At 40.4% G+C, this 16,626-nt stretch overlaps 1 protein-coding gene across 20 annotated transcripts in view; it reads left to right on the top strand.

The window, feature by feature from the left end:
* Positions 1–16,626, top strand: part of SRPK2 (SRSF protein kinase 2) — a 248,897-nt gene that overhangs the window by 102,476 nt on the left and 129,795 nt on the right. The window contains exon 1 of one of the 20 annotated variants that reach the window (XM_089775451.1): positions 8,565–10,551. The exons of the other annotated variants lie outside the window; for them this stretch is intronic. The gene's annotated coding sequence lies outside the window, so the exon portion shown is untranslated. Of the gene's footprint in view, positions 1–8,564; positions 10,552–16,626 lie in introns of those variants that run through there. 20 annotated transcript variants of the gene reach the window in all.

Genomic DNA, 16,626 nt, shown 5'->3' with positions numbered 1-16,626 from the left:
TGTGCCCTTAAATTATGTTGTAAATAATTTTTTTGGTTTCATGTTATCTACAGCAAAGTTAATGTTGAGATTCAAATTGCTGATGAGGGACTGAGCCAGTAATTATAATTTATAGAAATTTATACTTGGAATACATACATTTTTCTGAAATGCATAAATGGATAGCTTAGTGGTTTCATTGATTAAGGGAGGATGATGTTAGTAAAACTTTTTTTTCAGAAAGATTTAATTTAGCAAAAATGGTGTAGGGTCTTCATAAGTTGGCAATTAAAATAATAAAATCTGAAGAGTGGGTGGAGACATTGAAACGACCATCTCAAATATTTACCTATAAAACATTTATATCACAAGTTGCATGTGGGCAGTTTAATTGCTGCTGTTAGTATTCATTGGTCATTTGTGATGTGAACTAATCATGACATGAAAGACTTCATATTCAATTAAGGTTTTTCTGTTTTTACTAGGGGTTGATATGGTGGACTTCAGAGACTGGAGAATAAGATTCTCTGCTGTGGGTTGGTGCTCTCAATGTTTTGCTATTTAAGACTGTGTTTAACTATGTGAAATTAGCAAGTGTATTGTAGGTTTTCTTCATGCAGCTCAATAAAGGTTTTTGAACTATTTTAGTGGCATATTGAAGAAGCTGATTAGTTTAAAGAGAATGATGGATGACATAGTGATATTTAAGATGAAGAGTATTAAATAAGTTTCAGATGGTAGCTGTGTTAGTCTGTCAGCAGAAAAGAACACTCCCGTGGCACCTTAAAGACTAACAAATTTATTTTGTCATGAGATTATTTTAGCGGGACTTGTGGTACTGTAATCCTTACTTCTGCACTGCTGCATCCAGAGCTGGGAAGTTGGAGATTGGTGGCTGCTGGCTGGGATCCTAGGTCTGAAGGTGGAGCTGTCAGCAGCAGCATGGAAGTAAGGATGGCGTGCAATGGTATTGCTACCTTTACAGCTGCACTGTTGCCTCAGAACTGGACCCTCAATTAGCAGCCACCATTCTCTGGTTGTCCAGCACTGAAAGCAGTGCTAAAATAAGTGTGTCAATACTGCAACCCCCCAGCAACTTGTTTTTGTCAGGACCTCCAATTTGAGAAACGCTAGTTTTCCCTGTGAAATCTGTACAGTATAGGGTAAAAGCACATACAAGACCACATTTCATGGGAAGAGGGGAACCAGATATCATGATCCAGGATGGGTTTTTCATGGCCACGAATTTGGTAAGGCCCTTCCTATAACATTGACATAATAACTCCACTTCCACAGGAGGCATAGGGCTTATGTTGGTGTAGGTGTCAGGGGCAGTGGAGCCTACCAGAAAGTGGGGGAGCCTATTCCCTCTGCGGCCCAATCCCACCCCTCTTTTGCCTGAAGCCCCATCCTGACCAACCTGGAAGCTACCTGGAAGCTGCAGACCTTCCATGGTGCGGGGCCAAGAGCAGGTCCTGGTCCATGTTCCCATCCTGCTGCTCCCTGTCGAATGTGGAAGGGTCAGTGACCACCCCAGAGCTGCCTGCGAGGTTTTTACTCCACTTGGGGGTGGCTGCAGATTGGCCCTGGTAAGAGCTGCATGGACAGCTTTAGGGAGCTGTGAAGCCTCCAGTTTTGCATGGAGGCATGGCAAGGACGTAGGTTAGGGCCTCCTCTTGGTCCCTCCATCCTGGTTGGGGTGCAAGGTCCATGGCACTGCGCATCATAGCTGCCTGGGCTCCCTGGATAGACTCCAGCTGCCAGTCTGGCTGAAATGTGTCTGTTTAGGGGAGGGAGGAGGGAGATATTGGGGGAAAGAGTGTGGATGAGGACCATTGGCAAATATGGAAGGGCCATGTCCCCCTGTCCTTTCCCATTTCAGCATGTCCAATCTGTGTCCGACTGAGGCTGTGGAATTGACAAAAGAAACTGTTAGGTTCCCTGGGATAAACCCTGCAAGATCATCGTGTGGACATGAATTATTGCTAAAATTATTGAGATGGCTGTAAATTAACCAAATATAGGTTGACTTAATTTTGTAGTGTAATTTTGTAACAGACTAGGGATGTTAACAAACGTTTATTTTTGTAAACGTAACAGCTGAAATTTTCAGGGGTTACACATTTACATGCAAGGGGGCAAGGAGTGCTCCTGCCTATCCCCCCGTTTTGCTGTCTGTGATACAGAGACGGCAGCGTGGGGGAGGAGCAGTCAGTTTGATGGGAGCCAGCATGCACAGGGAGCTGGCTCCTCATGTGCAACGGCTCCCACCTCCTCCCCCTTTGGACTGGGGCATGTAACCATAGGATTAACCAATGAACTCAGGGTTATTGGTTAATTATGTAATTGGGTACACGCTCACATCGCTAATGCAGACATACCCTAAGCAAAAATGTAAGTGGTAGAACTTTTAGCAACATTATAGATCTAAATCAGTTAGTGTTGTTAAATTGCAGGTAATCAGCTAATCGAGTAGTCGATGGAATTTCCATCAGCTACTCAATTAGTCAATAAGGGAGGAAACTGCATAGCCACTGCGGGGTTAGCTCCCAGCCCGGGAGCTAACCCTGCTGCAGCTCTGCCTTTTAAATTTATTAAGAGCTGCCAGGCTCTTCATACATTTAAAAAGCAGAGGCACAGTGTCTGGGACCAGGCATAAGCAGGGAATCAGCTGATTCCCAGCTCGTGCCTGGTCCCCTTCTAAGCCTCTTCTCTCCCCCCCCCCCCTCAAAGGCAGTGCTGGGAGGGGGACACTAGCTTTTAAGTGGCTCCCCCCAGCACCAGTTCTTGCTACCCCCTTGTTGCCTCTCTCTGATAGAGGCAGCAAGGAGTGGAGTGACTAGTCGAGTCACTACTGAACTGTCGACTAGTCGCTTACATCTCTAAAATCAATATACTGTTTTGATAACTATTACTATAAATGTTGCCATTCATAGAGAGAATGTGTGTGTATGTGTTAAGGTTTAAAAAGAAATAAGTGATAAATATATTTGTAATTGACTCTTCTCCCTTAGTGATTATGAACATTATGCTTATAAAGTTGATGCAAATGTAGCTTTAAACTAGATTTTGGTTTCTGTTGCTCTGATATATCTGGCAGGAATTGTTTATTTTAACAAATGAGATAAATAGTTAGGTTTGTATTTAAAATTGTCATTTTTATCTTGATCTGAGATGATTTTCCATTCTGAGGACTGGGAAAGTGAATTTTTTATAATGTACATTCTTATATTTTACACAACAATGCTTAACACACAACTTAAAAAGAAAAAGTACAGTGAAAAATGGCCTGAGGCTGAAAGAAACTCGTAACCCAAATAAAATTAATATTTACGGTTTAAACTCATAGACGTAGCTACTGTTGAGCACAGAAAAGCGATGTAAAGATGGCACCTTTTTGTACTTCGTACTTAATAAGCCTTTCAGTTCACATTTAAGACCTCAGTGCTGTATGACCTTGTACCACCCCATTAGGCATTCATAATATATTACCTTCACACAGCAAATTGTGGGTTGGGGCCTAAAACGATAAGATCTGCATTATTTACATGAGTCTAGCAGAAACCAAATTTTCCCTTTTTGTTTTAAAATATATTGTTTTAAAACTTTTTTATTCTATGTGCATATGCTCATGTAAATATTATATGATCACCACACTATGTATTCTCTATTAATTTGAGTTTGTAAGTAGATTTTTATTTTTAAATTAATGTAAATTGACTTATAATATTGGAAATTAATGTGAAATTTCTGTTGCAATTTTTATTAAGTGCATTTTTAAATTGTACTCAACTGAATATTGATATATTGGCATATTTAAGAACATAATGCACATTAATGTAATACCTGGGATTTTTAAATAAATACGTTTTGAAGTTATTATGATATAATTAGATTCAGTGATAATGTAAACATGGAGGGGATCATATACTATGCACAAGAGATACTAATGATGTTTTGTTAAAAGATTTTCTGAAGATTTAGTTTTTCTTAAGGACAAGTTATTGGTAACTTTTTCCACGTGAAAAATACAGTGTACCTGAAGGAAGTCAGATACCCAGAAATTGCCTCCTACAAGACAGACGCTAAAAAGAAAGCAACAAAATGCTACTGGTCATTACCTACAGCCCCCAGCTAAAATCTCTCTTACACACCATGAAGGATCATAGATGATGATCCCTGGCTCTCACAGAGCTTGGAATGCAGGCCAGTCCTTGCTTACAGACATCCTCCCCACCCAACCTGAGGCTGATACTCACCACCAACTTCCCACCCCATAACAGAAACACTAATCCCTGCAACAAACCTCATTGCCAACTCTGCCTCACATCTACCTTTTGTGGTACCACCACAGGACCTAATCACATCAGCTACACCATCCAAGGCTCATTCATGTGCACATCTAATATATCCCATTATGTACCACCAGTGCCTCTCTGCCATGTACATTGAACAAGTCAAACTGTCTCTGTGCAAAAAACTAAATGGACACAAATCAGACATTAAGAATGGCAACATCCAAAAGCCAGTATGGGAGCACTTTAACCTCCTGGCCACATCATTTCAGACTTGCAAGTTGCCATTCTCAGACAGAAAAACTTCAAAAACAGACTGTAGAAAGACACTGCTGAGCTGGAATTCATATGCAATTTTGTCACCCTCAACCAAGATCTAAATAAACACATGGAGAGGTTCTTGAATTGCAGCAGGTAATCTCCCATTCATATACTCTTGACTTGTCATCCCTGTTGGAGAGGAGTTCCATCCATTCTGATTTAATTAGAAGTGATGTCACACTCCCATCTCTGTATCCTTTTTTCCCTTCTTTCTGTCTTATTCTTTTCAGTATCTGAGGAAGTGAGTTGTAGCTCACAAAAGCTAATGCTGTAATATCCTAATACATTTTAGTCTTTAAAGTGCCACCAGACTCTTGTTGTTTTTGCTTGAAAGAAACTAATATGGCTACCTATCTGAAACCGTATACCTTGTATTTCTTCATGTGCTTAGTGAAAAGATATTGCTTATGTGCTTTCTCTTTTTGTATTTTAAATAAGTTTGAATAATAATAGTTTTGAGGTAAATGTACTCCTTTCCCTTACTATAAAATGTAAATCTAGTGGATTATGTGAGCATAATGCAGTAATTTAGCTGATAAATGTTTGTTTTGGATAATAAAATGTGTAATGTTCTGAATTGAACAAGGTGCATTAGTTTGATACTACCTTTGTTTGAAGCAAAATTGTCATATAAAAATATGTATTTCCATATTATTACCCACACTCTCAAAATACTGGATCATGATAATGTCTGACCAAGGAAAGCATGATGTAGCTCTCTAGCACTCGTCAGTGCTATGTTTGAATTGTCCTGAGGGTATTCTGCTGAACAACACAGGCACATCACTTTCCCTCTGGGCATGATTGTGCTATCTCTGAAATGTTCAGTTGCTACTGATGATCCCAAAACAAAAACCTCTGAAGTGTTAGTGGGTTTGAAGTTAATTATTTAAAAGCACAGAAATTTACTAAAATGCCCAAAACTGAGATTTTAGGAGTAAGGATTATATTTCATACTTTCAGTCTTCTTTGTGTATGGCACACCAAACCAAAATTCTATTAATACTAATGCTTAGCAGCCACACCCAAAACTAGACCCCATTATGTCAAGTATTGAATAAAAACCTAGTAAAAGACCCTTGCTATGAAGATGTTACCATATAAATAGTCAAGTCAAAAGGTGTGAGGGGTACACAGAGATTAAACAATTTGCTCAAAATCATACTGCTATGGCAGGAGTAGGGAGTGAACTCACATTTCCTGAGTTCCAACCAAGTGCTACAACTACATAATTTTTCTTATCTATGTTTTTAAATTGGTAAATTTTTAGAAGTGAATTTTGGTGCTGGTGAAAAGTACTGAATGACTGCACTAGATAGAAAATATAATCCCCTAGGTACAATATTACCAGATTTGCCCGTTATTCTGGGGTATGCTCATTTACAGGGCTCGACAAATTATACAATCTACTCGCTCATGGCGAGTAGATTGTAACCCGGAAGAGCCGGGTTCTGGCAATCTGCGCATGCGCAGAACGATCTGCGTATGCACAGATCGCCGTACAGTGCAGCTGGCGAGTGGGGCTCGCCGCGGTTCGGCGAGCCCTGCTCATCATTTACTCTTATGGCGGAGGGGAGGTCATAATTCTATCAGTGTGCCGCTTGTGTTACTTGTGCTCTCATATGGAGCTTTACTTCTCACTTCTGTCAATTTCCCCCCTCCCCCCATGAAGCTCTCCTGCTGGAATAATGTTCCCCAGAGCTGAGTTCTTCCTAGCCTAGAATCAGACAATCACACAGACACTCATAACTACTAACAAAGCACATCTAAGAGGACTGGTTAATAAGCACTCACAAGCTGACCCCTTGTATGTCCCTGGACTCAGTAGGCTGGGTTGCACAGCAATGCCAAGGTGTGACCTTTATGTGCCCTTGGACTCAGTGGTCTGAGTTAAACAGTACTTTAAGCTGCCATCCTCATATGCCCCCAGGTTCATTACCTCCCTGTCTTCACTTTCACACCATAAGCATTCGTCAGGTAATCTACTTGATGAGCAAATCCCACAGGATTTTTGGGTGCTACAGGAATCTTTAACTTAGGTACAAGAAATGTTGTTGCAGAGTGAATGGGGAAGCCAAAACATAGAGTGGGAGAGAGTGAGAGACACAGGAAAAGAGAGAAAAGCAATCATCTTAACAATCAAAGTTATTTTTTTCTAGGTAATAACCGCACAAGCAGAGCCAAACAAACAAAACAGTTACAATGTTAAATCTAACTTAAATCTGTTAAATGTTAGGGCTAGCAAACCATAACTGATGACATAAGGCAGGGTCAGGAGGCTATATCTAGAGAGAGGTGCGGGGGGAGGGAGGGAAGAGAGAGAAATATCAGATGTGGAGCTTGAACTGATCAGGATTTCCCAATGGTGATGGCAGAGCAGAGCCCCCAGCATGATCAATAGGGGAAGATGAAGTCCCAATGGAATTGATGCAGATTTTAGATCCAGACATCAGACCACTTTTCTTGAGTAAGAAGGGGTAGGAGTTTTTGTAGGGACACAATGATTCAAGGGGAACACTTGATTTGTTCATGGTTAAACAGATGGTTCAAGGTAGTATTCTAAAGTTGCTTTATTTAGGCAAGACAATAGAAACTGATTATTCCTGACTATGGGTAATGTTCCTCAAGAGAGCTCATAATGTAAATAGGCAGTTTTAGTATTTAGTATTACTAAAATTGATCTGATAATTGCTGATTTGGGTGTGAGCAGGCATGGGTTCATTAGAATCTGGAGCAGAAATTTCTCACCAGGCAGTGCTTTTCTGCTTTCCGTAAACATAGTTAAGTGTGGTTCTTGCTTTGAAAATACTGTTCTCTATTCTGTGTGCTAATGTAGATGTCTGTCTGTCCTATCTCTGATGCAGATGAGGCGAGGGGTATTTCCTTAATCTTATCACCCTTGTCCAGAGGAGCTGAGATGCGTCTTCCTCTGCCTTTTCATTGCTTTGTTTTTGGTTCAAGCAGCGGCTGGGAGTGGGGAGGTGTCTTCCATGACCATCACGTCCAGGCTACCCAAGAGCATAGGGCTGACAGGTGACTACACCCTGGCTCCCCAAGAACATAGAGCTGGTAGGTGACTATGCCCTGGTTCTCCAAGAACACAGAGCTGGTAGGTAAACAACAGGAGCAGTGCATCCTGGGTAAGTGGCATTACAGGCTTATCTAAACAAACAGTTCTCAAACCAGCAGGTTTGAGGAGGTTTGTCAAGCAGACCCGGAATTGGATTTGCTGGGGCCCAGGGCAGAAAGCCAAAGATGAAGCCCTGCTCTAGTGGGGCTAAAGCCTGATCCGGAGCCCTGCTGAAGCAAACTTAAGCCTAAGCAATTTAGCTTTGTTTGGCACCTTGTTGTGTGGCTATGAGCAATTGCCCTGCTTGCTACCCTTTAACACTGGACCTGGCTTTTCTATGCAGAAAAACAGTTTTTATGGCACAGGTGGGCTATGGAGTTTTTATATTGTGTTGTGGGTCCTCAAAGAAAAAAAATTGAGGATCCCTGATCTAAGCTATTCTACCTATAAGCCTCTCTTCTAACATAAAGGGATAAACAAGTAGCTCTGTTTCCACATCCATTCAGTTGCCTGTTTCTCTGTAACGTAGCTGACTGAGAACCAGTTCAGATTGCATAAGACATCAACAGGGTCTCGGATGATAATGTTAGGTCATTAGCCCAGAGTCCTTGAGTTATCCAGTTCCTTTAAAAATTGTTTTTAAATTGGCAACAGTATGAGTGGTTTGGAAAAAAAACCAACTTAAGAATTCCCTTTCATTTATTTATCTCAGACTTAATATTTTTATCATTGTTTTGTGGTCTGTTATTACACTCCCCTATTGTTATAATTAATGTTTGCAAACATTAAAATGTGTTATCTGTGCTAATCTTGTGAATAAAATTTTAGCACTTATCAGACAATAATAGGCAAAAAAGGAATGTGCTAATTATCTTTGGTTAGTGCTTTTTTGATTTTAGATGTGCTCCTAAATCATGTCACTTATTGAGCATATTTAAGCATTGAATTATAAATAATAGGACTCCTTGGAAATTTTGTGCAAACTCTGGCTGCACTATAATTTTTCTTTGCTAATAGTTTTTCACAGTGCTTTTTTTGTGACGGTAGGCACCGGTATAGCGTACCGTCATTTTTTTTTGGGAGCACTCACTGCTTTCTTCCGGCACAACCCCCAGCTGGCCCTGGGAGCACTTGCACCGGACAGAAGCCCATTCGGGACATGCGGGAATTAAAGGGGCCGCAACCACATTTCGGCCCCAACCTCTCCCAGACATGTTTTTTTCCTCTTCGACAAAACCCTAGTACTGGCACTTTTTTTAAAAACAAAAAAAGCACTGGTTTTTCAGATATTTTCTCTTAAACATTTGTAGCAACAGGTCCTCATCTTCTTTCATAGATATCATTCTATATCCTTAATATTAGTGAGAATTTTGAACTGGTTAGGAGAGTTGAGTGATGAGTTTGTGTGTTACCTGAAAAAAGGCTTGTGAGAAATACTGTGATCAAACCACCTTGGATGTATAATAACAATGCTTGAAAAAAGTTACCTTGGCATCTACTACACAAAGATAAATATCTAAAAAGAGGAGGATCGAGTCAGGCCCTACCTATAAGGTACATGGCAGTATCCTGATGAGAATCCCACCCCATCAGCTATATAGTCTTTTAAGAATAGGTGAGGAGACTGGTGAGATTTGAGATTTTCCATATTTACATATTATTTTCTGTTTTTGTTTTCAAATATTTAGTCTCCTCAGATCTACATTCTGCTCCTCCAACCCTATGTTTCCCTGCTTTGTAGGAGTTCTTTTTAGAATTTTAAATTAGGGAAAGGAATCAGAAATTCTTTGGTGAATGATACTCTCTATATTTTTGACACCAAATGTTCAGCTCCATAAGGGAGTACTCATCCACACTCAGTAGTCACTTTTGAAGAAGGCTCCAGATTGGCAGTGGTCCAGTTTAACGGTGCAGATATTCTGAAACAATACACTCTTAAAACTATAGTTTTAAGAAAGTATCTTTCTCTCCTCTGTGGTGTTAATGTTGTGGATGAATCAGATGAGATTATTTATTTAAATTAAACTCAGTGGAGCATGTATGAAATTAAGAGAAAAATAAGTGATTTGCAGTAAAATCTTTATGAAGTCGTCTTAAAATCTTTTAGGTCTCCTTGAGTGATCTAACTATATAACTCACAAGCTCAAATTGGGGGTACTGGATTATTTTGATACAGAAGTGAACTCATGCTATTGTAACTTTATATTTGCAACCTTAGTCTAGGATTAATATCTTTTCTGCATGCGGGCTTATTGAATATTATAGTTGAGAAATCACATGAGACCTTTTGTAAGTGTTATGACAGCTTGCACAGTATATCCATGTTTATAGAGCTGGTCCTTCCTGAGATAGAAGAAAGGAAGATTTTCCATCTCGTTAATTTATCTTGAAAAAGATTATAAGTAATTTAACTGAAATAATTTGAGATACTGATTAAGAGATTGTCAGTTTTTAAAATTTGTGCCCTTCAGACAATTTTTTGGCAAATTTGTGAAAGTAAGATCTTCAGTTTATGCTTTTAGTCATGGAATCATAGGACCAGTAATTCAGCTTTGTGGTTTTACTAGCTTTATAAAAAAAATTAAATCTTCACATGCCTATGTTGCTAACTTCTGTGTATTGGGTGAAAAGAGGAGAAATGTGTGTCTTCTGGCTTTGGGAAGTTGGAGGGGCTTGCAACTTTTCTTCCTGCCCTCTAGGTCCTTGAGTACAGCGAAAGAGCAATAAAAGGTCACCTCCTTGTCTCTCATGCTCCACCTCTGTTAACCTGTTCTTCCTTTTCCATGTATGAGCTACTTAAGCCACAGACCTGTCTGCAGTCAAAGGTAGTTCCGTGTGAAAGTCACAGTGTTGACTGATCAAAGGGACAATTTTCAGTTATCTCAGGTGAGTTGATGAATGGTAGTTTGAAAAATTACAATAATTATAACCTGTAAAGGGGCCAAATGAAATAACCATCTGTAGGCACAGTTTTACATGGCTTGTAATAGAGCCATTTATGTACAAACTAATACATAGTAGTAACGTGTTAATTTTAGATGATGATGATGATAAATAGCATTCATGAGCCCATGATGCATTCACATGAGTGACAGCTTGAAAAATTTGAAAACAGTATCTTAATTTTTGGGGGAGGGAGGATAATGTAACTTTTTTCAAGGTGTGAGTGTGTGTGGTGGTAGTGGTGGGGGCAGGGAGTTAGAAAGAGAGAAGGATGGGAAACAAGCATAGTAAAGTTTCCCACCATAGCATTGTGTGGCTCTGTGTTTGTCAGTTACATGTTTCTGTCTGAGTTAAAGAGAGTGCGTTACATGTTAATTGAATGGTTCACTGTTCACTGTTGTGCATTTAGTTATTGCATATTGCTCAATCTGCACTAGTTTTGTTTCATTTGGGAGTCTACAGGTCACATAGTGAACGAAGTGTTCAGGGAAAATATGCGCTTTCTATTTTCCTGAACCTCAACTTTTCTAACACTTGTTAATCCCACATTCCTATGAAAGATTTTGTGCTTCTAATTGTCACAGTAAGGAAGGTACAGTCCATAAGGAGAGTTGATAAGCCACAAAGAAAATGCTTGACTGCTAGGCTGTCTCTTTTACATCATATCCAGAAGTAGGACTATTTAGTAAATTACTGTTGTTTTGCATACCAGTGTTTTGTGTTTGAAAATCTTCTGCCACAAGTGGGACCTCCCATTCTTACCCACACAGTTTGGTGGACCGCATCTTTACCTTATCATTGGCTCAAAGTATAACAGTGTTAATTTGTCCTAGGATTGGTGTGAAACTTGGTTAATTTAAATACCAACCCTTACCCATCCAAGATTCATTGCGTAACCTTGCAGGTTTACAAGATCTTTTCTGGGTGAAAGAAACTTACACTGTAATATTCTTACTTAATATTCTTCAGGGGACATTACACATGCTAAGCATACAATGCTCGCTACTCTCAATAGGGTAGACACAATTTTCCTGAGGTCCAGTCATGATTAGATCATTAGGTGATGTTTCCGCGCAGAATCGATAGTGGGGTGTTGAGGTCTGGGAGCTCTGATCTTGGGCCACACCATCAAGTTAGATTCCAAATAACTTCCTTTTGGACCAGTTTAAACTTAAAACTTGGGTCCTGCTTATCTAAAACTTAACCAATCATTTAAACTAAAACATTACACCATTTTCCACCAATCTTAGCCTATTATGTATGAGTTCTTTAACTAGTCATACCCCAGCACCTTAGTTGATTTAAATTTTGGCAAAAATGTATGAAATCATAGATACTGATAACTGTAGGAAAACGAAGTATTACAAATTAAAAACTAGACAAAGCAATCAATGGGGTCTTTCAACCAAAATTGTTGGTAAATGGTTTTACCAGACAGTGTTATTTTGCAAAATTTTCTTACGCATCTTAAGATTTTTCTGTTTTGTCACTGTTGGTGCTGTTAGGACAGAAATGCTTCTTAATACAGGTTGTATCTCCCTTAACTGGGACACTGTGGCCCGGCAACATCTATGGTACGGCAGAACCACAGAGTCTAGGTATAAGCAGCTTGGGTCGCAGGGCAGGAGCGGGATTGGAGAGGCATGACTCATACAAGAGCCCTGTGTTGTGGGAGGGGTGGGCGCAGCAGGGAGGTCTGGCCCTTCTGAAGGGCAGTAGCGGAGGGCTGGCAGCGGCTGCAGAGTCCCAGCAGCTGTGGAGCCTCGGTTCTGGGAGCCCTGACAGCCTCAGAAACCACAGCAGCCATAGAGCCCCAGAGCCATGGAGCTGCATCCTGGAGAGCCATGGCTGGGCAGGAAGCAGCGGGGCTTGGCTGGAGTTCTAGTTGAGGGCATAATGGGCCACATTGGGAGGGACCTCCCCTCGTTTGGCAAATCCTCTTCTTCAGGACCAGTCAGGTCCCAAGAGTGCTGGACAAGGGTGGTACAACCTGTAAGTCAATATTGTTTTGGTGTAGTTTAAATGAGATGTGACTCCCTGCTTCTTAATTCATGGTTGCTGATGAGTTGTACTGCAGAAAAGCCTTGACCTATACCATACTTTCCAGTGCTAAGTGTTCTTCATTGTCTTGATTTAGTTGCAGACTTCATTTTAATGTATATCACATTACTTCATACAGCTAGTTGTTTGTGCGTGAATTTTCATAATATGCTTTATTCCAGCCTAAGGTGCTAGGGATGCTAAAGTTTTGAAATTTCATGTTACTTTGTGGTTTGACCATGTATTTAATTCTTTAAGAAAATCTGTCTAGAGAATGAAAATTAACTGAGGAAAAGCTCATAAATTGTGAATAATAACTAAGATATAATAAAACTAACTTGATTATGTATAAACTACTGATATTACCTATATTGGCAAAGGAGAGTCAGAAAAGGGAATTGAAAAAACTGTAAAAAATAAAGAGAATATTTAACAAATCACAGTATAAAGAAACTTAGTTATAATCCTTTTAGATATTCTTTTCTAACTTACTTTTTTACTTTAGTGTACTTTTAAAATATGTGCAGTATAATGTTTTTAGTAATTTGATACAAATACAATAATTTATGTTCCCAGATATTATATAGCTGAATAGTATAATCAGCAATGCCATCCTTCTATGCTCTGTCCCATTTTTCTTGGTTACAAGAGCAATATTAGTAGTATATATAAAATATCAAGTGAAGGTTTTCTCAGAAGAGTAATATAAATAGTTTCAGCATTCATATTAGGAAAAAGAGAGACATATAACTCACAGCAAAACTAAATATCAACCACACAAAAAGATTGTACTGTGTAGGTATGAAAATAACATTGTGATTGTGAACAAAACCAAAAATGTCCACTTGAGTCCATGGTCTTATAAAACATTAAAAATCTAAATAATAAACACTAGAGACAACCATTTCATTTAATTGGGAATGACATTGTACCCTTGCAAAATCATTAACTACCAAATAACAATATGAATGCTATATGGGAATTATATATTAAGTGACGAAAACTTAGTCAGCCATCAGTGATCCGTTAAACCAGAGGTTGGGAACCTCAGGCTTAGGGGCCGCATGTGGCCCCCAGCTTGTCTGGATCCAGCCCTGGAGGCTCTAGGCTCTCCCCCACCCCCCAACGTTAAGAAACCCACACTGGCACTCTAGCTCATGGGTTCCCAAACGGAGGGGGGGGGGGGGAACGTGAAGAAATTCCAAGGAGGGTGCGAGACAACCCAGCCACCCCCATCAATCCCACCCCAAGTTTTGCTGCTATTTTTGGGGGGGGGGGATATGAGGGTTTCTCAAAAAGGGGGCATGATGCAGAAAAGTTTGGGAACCACTGCTTAGCCAGTGTTCCCTCTAAGCTGCGTGGCAGCACAGCTTCATAGGTGATCAGTCAGCTCAGTGCACAGAGCCTTGAGCCTCTGACTGGGTGGGGCTGATGAATCACCTGTGAAGCTGAATTGCCGCCCAGCTTAGAGCAAACATTGACTCCTCCCCCCCCCCCCCCCCACCATAGGGCGCACAAAATCTACTAGCCTGGGCCTCCCTAGCTCTGGTGTAAGAGGGGAATATGGGAAGTGTCTTTCTTCTCAGTTAGATTTGTGGGGTTTTTTTTCCATTTTGTTGTTGTTGTGGTTTTTTTGTTTGTTTGTTTGACTTGTGTATGGGCCCCAACTGATTTTTCTGTGGGTCAGTGGCCCACGACCCAAAAAAGGTTCCTCAACCCTGCATTAAACTTTCATATTATCCAGCTGAACTTTCCTTTTATGAAACTTACAAGTAGCTTCAGAAAACAATAGGTTGACAGTGTTACATAGCAGAATAATAGGTTTAAAATATCTAACAAAATTATATTAAAAAGAGAAAGTATCACTCAAGAATTGAAAAATGGAATCAGTCAGAACATAATTGATGGATGTCTTCAAATTTGTTTCCATAGTTACTACATGCAAGTACCAGACTCTTAAAGTTTCTGTGACAAGTAACCTGCTGCCACATTCTTGATAAACTGCTCTATGAAGCATTGTTTACTTGGGCCTTAAAAGTTTCTGAAACAGAGCAAAAGCCTGTTGATGATTCATAGAATCATAGAATACTAGGACTGGAAGGGACCTCAAGAGGTCATCAAATGTAGTCCTCTGCCCCCATGGCAGGACCAAATACTGTCTAGACCATCCCTGATAGACATTTATCTAACCTACTCTTAAATATCTCCAAAGATGGGGATTCCATAACCTCCCTGGACAATTTATTCCAGTGTTTAACCACCCTGACAGTTAGGAACTTTTTCCTAATGTCCAACCTAAGCCTCCCTTGCTGCAGTTTAAGCCCATTGCTTCTTGTCCAAACCTCAGAGGCCAAGATGAACAAGTTTTCTCCCTCCTCCTTATGACACCCTTTTAGATATCTGAAAACTGTTATCATGTTCCCCCCCAATCTTCTCTTTTCTAAACTAAACAAACCCAATTATTTCAGCCTTCCTTCATAGGTCATGTTCTCTAGATCTTTTATCATTCTTGTTGCTCTTCCCTGGACCCTCTCCAATTTCTCCACATCTTTTTTGAAATGCGGTGCCCAGAACTGGACACAATACTCCAATTGAGGCCTAACTAGCACATAGTGGAGCGGAAGAATGACTTCTCATGTCTTGCTCACAACATACGTGTTAATGTGTTTGATATGATCTGGGGGGCAAAAAGATGATTTGGCTATCAACATACTCAAGTTTGATTTATCTTGCTGCGAGTTCAGTGTAGCTTAATTACAAAGAGCAATGCTAAAATCCTGCCAAAGTCTAGGCGTTGCTTTAGTGGGTTGAGGGGGAAAATGTATTTTAAAATAGCATGCCCTTTGAAGTGTTTGTGTTAGTATTTGATGTGTATTTCACTGTTATTTTGTGGTAATGCAGGTTTCACTGTACTAATCCGGAACTTAAGCATCTGGAAAACTGTAGAAACTGGCAAATTTTTTACATTGGGAAAAGAAAAAAAGGGGGAGGGGGGAGGAAACTGGCCGTTAAGTGCTCCTCGGACGAGCGTGCAGCACATACCTGGGAGAGGGGCAAATGGCAGCAGGAAGCAAGCATCTTGGTTGCCCCCGTGGCTCTTGCACCTCCCCACACCAGGCTGCAATCTGCTCCCCCCCTGCCGTGGCTCATGGCCCCCCCAAGCAGGCCACATCCCAGCCCCTGCATGGCTCTTGTACCCCCCTCATAGGCCCCGCATGCTCCCACCTCTCCACCCCCCATATAACCAGAATTTTTAGGTTACTGGCACACTCTAATTTCCAGGCGGATAACACAGGTTATACTGTACTGAAATATTGTAGTGTTACAGATATAGTGTAACATTTCTTTTTTTATTATCGTTGTATTTCATAACGCTGCTGTAAATCTTTTACATATGCTTGATAATAGTTTTTAAGAACAGTTTTGAACTTCATTCTTATTATAGACCAGAGGTGGATTATCTGCGCCTCCTGAGTCACAAACGCTCCATCAGGGTAATACACCAGCAGGCCACAAGACATTTTATTTATGTTTACTGTCTGCAGGCATGGCCCCCCACAACTCCCTTTGGCAGCGGTTTGCCATTCCCAGCCAATGGGAGTTGCAGGAAGCGGAGGCCAGCACATTCTTGCAGCTCGCACTACTACTTGCGGCTCACAGTGGCTGGAAATAACAAACTGCAGTCACTGGGGCTTCAGGGGACCGTACCTGCAGATAGTCAACATAAAAAATAAAAAAAAATCTCACAGCCCACAAGCCAATTACCCTGATGGGCTGCAGGTTGCCCACCAGGTCTGTAGACTGCTGCTGTGTTCTTCCTAAATGCAACTACTGAATAATTGACTTTGAGAGCACTCATGATTCCCTAGGAACAGTGTTATACTTGTTACATTTTTAACTAAAAATATCCTATATTTTTATTTATCAATTGAAATCTACATAAGAAACAGATGCTATTTTTTAACTCCTGTTGACGTG

The sequence above is a fragment of the Pelodiscus sinensis genome, chromosome 1, assembly GCF_052426305.1.
Source record: "Pelodiscus sinensis isolate ZL-2025 chromosome 1, ASM5242630v1, whole genome shotgun sequence".
NCBI lineage: Eukaryota > Metazoa > Chordata > Testudines > Trionychidae > Pelodiscus > Pelodiscus sinensis.
This window is presented reverse-complemented; position numbering and strand designations above follow the sequence as displayed.